This window comes from Heterodontus francisci, unplaced genomic scaffold (genome assembly GCF_036365525.1).
Source record: "Heterodontus francisci isolate sHetFra1 unplaced genomic scaffold, sHetFra1.hap1 HAP1_SCAFFOLD_43, whole genome shotgun sequence".
NCBI lineage: Eukaryota > Metazoa > Chordata > Chondrichthyes > Heterodontiformes > Heterodontidae > Heterodontus > Heterodontus francisci.
Genome location: NW_027141852.1, coordinates 5,184,957 through 5,190,395, shown reverse-complemented (window position 1 = coordinate 5,190,395; position 5,439 = coordinate 5,184,957). Strand labels below are relative to the sequence as shown.

General features: G+C 44.2%; 1 non-coding gene across 1 annotated transcript; it reads left to right on the top strand.

The window, feature by feature from the left end:
• Nucleotides 1-223: 223 nt before the first annotated feature.
• On the top strand, nt 224-295 carry trnaw-cca (transfer RNA tryptophan (anticodon CCA)). The gene has a single exon. It is a non-coding gene; the product is annotated as a tRNA-Trp (tRNA).
• Nucleotides 296-5,439: the final 5,144 nt, after the last annotated feature.

Here is a 5,439-nt window from a genome sequence, read left to right as displayed (position 1 = left end):
GCCCGACCCGAACCTGGCCCGACCTGACCCGAGCCCGAAAGACAGACCCGGAAGAGCGACCCAACACGACCCGGACCCGACACAGGTCGTCGGGTCCCGTCGGGTTCAGGTCGGGTGGCAGGCCTTTCCAGAGCGGAGGTCAGATGAGGATTGAATTAATTTCAATCACTGAATCTGAACAAGAAGTAAATCTGTCAGGAATGGAAGACTTTGCTTTATGTGTGAGCTTGTGGCGCAACGGTAGCGTGTCTGACTCCAGATCAGAAGGTTGTGTGTTCAAATCACGTCAGGCTCAGTTATGTTTTCCAGCAGCTCATGTTCCTGGATTTTATATCAGAAGAGAGTTCGTTCTCTTGGAATGTTCGTGCATGGTAGAATTTCAAGATCAACTTTAATAGATTAAAATCCTGATTTCTGGTTCCGTTCCATTTCCATGCGCAGTTCTTATTTCACACTGTTTTCTATCAGAACAATGTTTCGGGGATGTGATGTGTCCATTGTTTGCACAATCGCTCTGTCACCCAGTGTGAGAAATAAAACACAAACCGCACAGCGTGCGGCTCAAACCCATACCTGGCTCTGTCTATCGGCCGCTTAGTTCAGTTGGTTAGGACGCAGTGTTGATAACAACAAGGCTGTGGATTTGATCCCCATGTGCGCTGTCACATGGTCAGTCATTAATTTGACACATTTTTGTAACACTTAAAATCCAACTTTTAGATGCAAACAAGTTTACATAAAATGTCAAAGGGAATTTATTTTGAATAACATCCATTGCATCTTTGTCACTGGTCTGGAGTAACACAGAATTCTTTCCAATTATCTTCCGTTTGCTGATAAACATTGAACTCGTGGCCGTTCTCGTTAATGGTCACGAGCAGCAAAAACAGACAGAGCAAGTCTGACCGCCCAGAGATGTGGAAAAGGCTTCAGTTTGGGACAAATGCAGCAAATCAAATGTTCACCCGGCCCCGAAAGATTCAAAAACTGGGGAAAAGGACACAAGGAGATAGAGAATAAGCTGAAGCTGACAATGTAAATATTTCCCATCATTGATATCTCTCTATTCCAATCCAACCTTCAGAGTTGGGTAAATAATTTCAGTGTAAATTGTGCAACTCAAGAGTCAAAACCAAAGGGTGATGCAGAATAAAGGAGAACTGCCAAAACCCCAGATTGAACCAGGGATCTTCAGTCCAACACACTCCCAACTGAGCTATTTCAGTCTCACAGGCTTGGGATGATAAGTGGCAAGTAACATTCGCACCACACAAGTGCCAGGCAATGACCATCTCCAACAAGAGAGAATCTAACTATCTCCCCTTGACAGTCAATAGCACTACAATCACTGAATCCCCCACCATCAACATCATGGAGGTTACCATGGGTAGCCATACAAATAATGTGACTACAAGAGCAGGTCAGAGGCTTGGAATCCTGAGGTGAGTAATTACAGTGCAGCTGTTGGCTCCACCCCAGGGGCTGAATTTGTTCTGTAAACCATGAAGCAGCTTCCTCTCAAATCCCAGATTTATCAATAAATCCTCTTACAAAAGCCCCAAAGTGTGATATATTCCTCTCACTCATCCATGACTCCTGACTCCCCAAATCCTGTCCACCATCTGCAATTCACAAGTCAAGAGTGTGATGGAATACTCTCCACTTGCCTGGATGGGTGCAATTCCAACTCAAGAATCTCAACACCGTCCAGGACAAAGCAGCCCACTTGATTAGCACCCCATCTACAAACATTCACTCCCTCCATCATCGGCACACAGTGGCAGCAGTGTGTACCGTCTACAAGATGCACTGCAGCAATGCACCAAGACTCCTTAGACAGCACCTTCCAAACCCAGCGACCTTTACCACCGAGAAGGGCAAGGGCAGCAAATTCAGGGGATACCACCACCTGCAAGTTCCCCTCCAAGCCACACACCATCCTGACTTGGAACTATATCGCCGTTCCTTCACTGTCGCTGGGTCAAAATCCTGGAACTCCCTTTCTCACAGCACTGTGGGTGTACCTACCCCACATGGACTGCAGCGGTTCAAGAAGGCAGTTCACCACCACCTTCTCATGGGAAATTAGGGATGGGCAATAAATGCTGGCCTAGCCAGCGATGCCCACATCGCATGAATGAATGAATAAAAATGTGAAGTATCCCTTGTGTCATTCTTTTGGTATAAAATATAACCCTGGTGGAATTGCCCTCCCAATCACACCTCACTTCATAGAACATAGAAAATGGAGAAAATTTATGGCACAGAATGAGACCATTTAGCAATCGTGTCTGTGCCAGCTGAAAAAGAGCGATCCAGCCCAATCCCACTTTCCAGGTCTTGGGAATGGGATCTGAACAGATGTCAGAGCTCACATTATGTGAATGTTCTGTTGAAGTGTTGGTGAGCTGATATACCAGTGGAGATTCACACTGTTGGACACAGTGTGAAATACATTCAAGTATTTATAAAACATTACAACATGTGAGTAATATTCCCCATTGATTACTCAGCACTGATGGATTGTGAAGTGGGAGACAGCCAGAAGTCCCAGTGATCCACACTGACCCTGAGCTGAGAATGAAATGAGAAAAAGTTCAATCTTCAGCAGCGAGATGCTGCAGAGAGGTAAGAGTCCTGAATCAAGGAGAGACTTTCTCATACTGCTGTTGAATCTCATTTCAAACACTCCTTGAACTCTCTGCCGAGGAATTCAGAGCTGGATAACGCCTGTAAAATCAGCCTAAAAAGGAAATAGAAAACACCCACCGTGGGCTCAAACTCAAAAACTTGAGATTCAGAGTTTCATGCTTTCATCGACTGAGCTCACTAGGCCTGAGACAGTGTCCCCGGCCTGTCTGTTATTGGACGGTGCAGCTGTTGGCTCCACCCCAGGGGCTGAATTTGTTCTGTAAACCATGAAGCAGCTTCCTCTCAAATCCCAGGTTTATCAGTAAATCCTCTTACAAAATCTCCAAAGTGTGATATATTCCTCTCATTCATCCAGAATAAAAGTTCCATCTTTTGCTCTTTTTACCTTCCAAACATTGACTTCTATTTTGTTCAGCATTTATTTCTCTCTCCTTTTTATGTTGTGCATTTCCTAATAAACATTTCATTTCAATTATTTATGAGGGATGAAATGAACAGAAAAGATTTTCTGCAATGGTACCGGGGTGTGGGACAGAGTGAGTGGTTCGGATCTGGAATACACTGCCTGAGAGTGTGCTGGAGGCAGATTCAATCGTGGCTTTCAAAAGGGAATTGGATAAACACCTGAATCGAGAAAATTTGCAGGGCTACAATGAAAGGGCAGAGGAGTGGAATTAGCTGATTTGCTCTTGCAAAGAGCTGTCATGGACATGATGGACTGTATGGTCTCCTTCTGTACTGTAACCATTTGATTCCTTGATTCTAACTCTGTCAAAGTTGTTCTGAACTTGCTCTGCTCCGAAGGAGAACAACCCCAGCTTTTCCAGTGTCTGCACATAACTGAAGTTATGAGGAACCATGGGGAACCCACTGTAAACCTTCCTCCAGACAGAAATACAACTGTTCACCACCACACTGTGACCCAGCTGTTCACATGATTTGGATGCGGGGACCAAATGTAGTATTTCCAAGTTTGCAGATGACACAAAACTAGGTGGGAATGTGTGTTGTGAGGAAGTTGCAAAGCGGCTTCAAGTGAATTTGGACAGACTTAGTGAGTGGACAAGAAAGTGGCACATGAAATATAATGTGTAAAAATGTGAGGTTATCCACTTTGGTAGGAGAAACAGATGTGCAGATTATTTGTTAAATGGTAAGAGTGTGAATGTACAAAGGGGCCTGGGTGTCCTTGTCAATAAGTGACTGAAAGCTAACATGCAGGTGCAGCAAGCAATTAGGAAGGCTAATGATATGTTAGAGGATATGCAAGAGGATTTGAGGACAGGAGTAGTGAAGCCTTGCTTCAATTGTATATAACCTTGGTTGGTCTGCACTTTGGAATACTGTGTGAAGTTTTGTTCCCCTTACCTTCGGAAGGATATCATTGCCATAGAGGGAGTGCAACGAAGGTTCACCAGACTTGTTCCCGGGATGGCGGGACTGTCAAATGAAGAGAGATTGGGGAAACTGGGCCTGTATTCTCCAGAGTTTTGAAGAATGAGAGGTGATCTCATTGAAACTTACAAAATATTTAAAGGGATAGACAGGTAGATGAAGCTAAGATGTTTCCCCGGGTTGAGGAGTCTAAAACCAGGGGACACAATTTCAACGTAAGGGGAAAGCCACTTCGGACAGAGATGAGGAGAAATTTCTTTACTCAGTGGGTTGTGAATCTTTGGAATTCTCTACCTCAGAGGGCTGTGGAAGCTCAGTCATTGAGTATGTTTAAAGCAGAGATTGACAGATTTCTAAATACAAATGACATAGGGGAGATGGAGATAGTGTGGGAAAAAGGCATTGAAGTGGACAATCAGTCATCATCATATTGAATGGCAGGGTGGGCTCGACGGGCTGAATGGCCTACTCCTGCTCCTATGTTCCTATCAGTCTGCAAACTTCATATGCATGCTGTCATTGTCCCTTTTATTCCATGGGCTTCAGTTTTACTGGCAGTCTAGTATGTGACATCATCAAGAAGGTTTTCAATAAGTTAAATAAGGAGAAATTGTTTCCAGTGGCAAAAAGGTCAGTAACCAGAGGATGTATTTATCAGGTGATTGAGAAAAGAACCAGAGGCGAAATGAGGAATGATTTTTTATACAGTGATGTGTTGTGATCTGGAATGCACTGTCTGATCAGGACTTGAAAGCAGCTTCAGTAGTAACTTTGAAAAGCAATTGGGATAAATACTGGAAGGAAAAATGTACAGATTACAGGAGACAGCACAGACACAATGGACCAAATGGTCTCCTTCTTTGGGTATCATTCTCTGGTTTTATGAACATAATGTTGATACAATTCGCTGAGTTGGAAGGGAAGTGAACCCAGATTCCGGGTATTCTAAACACCAGACCCAAACCAACTGAACAAGCCTATTGTTTAATCTCTGTTTTTCACACCAGATTCTCCTCGCTCTTTCTGTGTTTCCAGCCTGGTCTGTTCCTCTGACCTTCATTCCTGACACTCTATTGAGAATGGCCAACTCACTGCACCTCTCACTTACACCGTCATTCCACCCCTTCACCCACTTCCAAACCTCTCTGTTCAACAGTACCTCACATCTGCTCCTCTGCTCCATTAATATAACAGGAAAACATTTTCAAACAGACATTTCCAGACAGTGAACGTTCCAGTCAGACAAGGTAAAGATCAGATTCATTCACTTTAAACACAGAGAGAGCAGCTCTCCCTGTTCAGTCGAAGGAGCAGATGTGGTTTCACTCCCATTAGTCTTAGAGACATGGGCCAGAATTTTAAGGGACCGTTGGAGACGGGAATGGAGGCCGG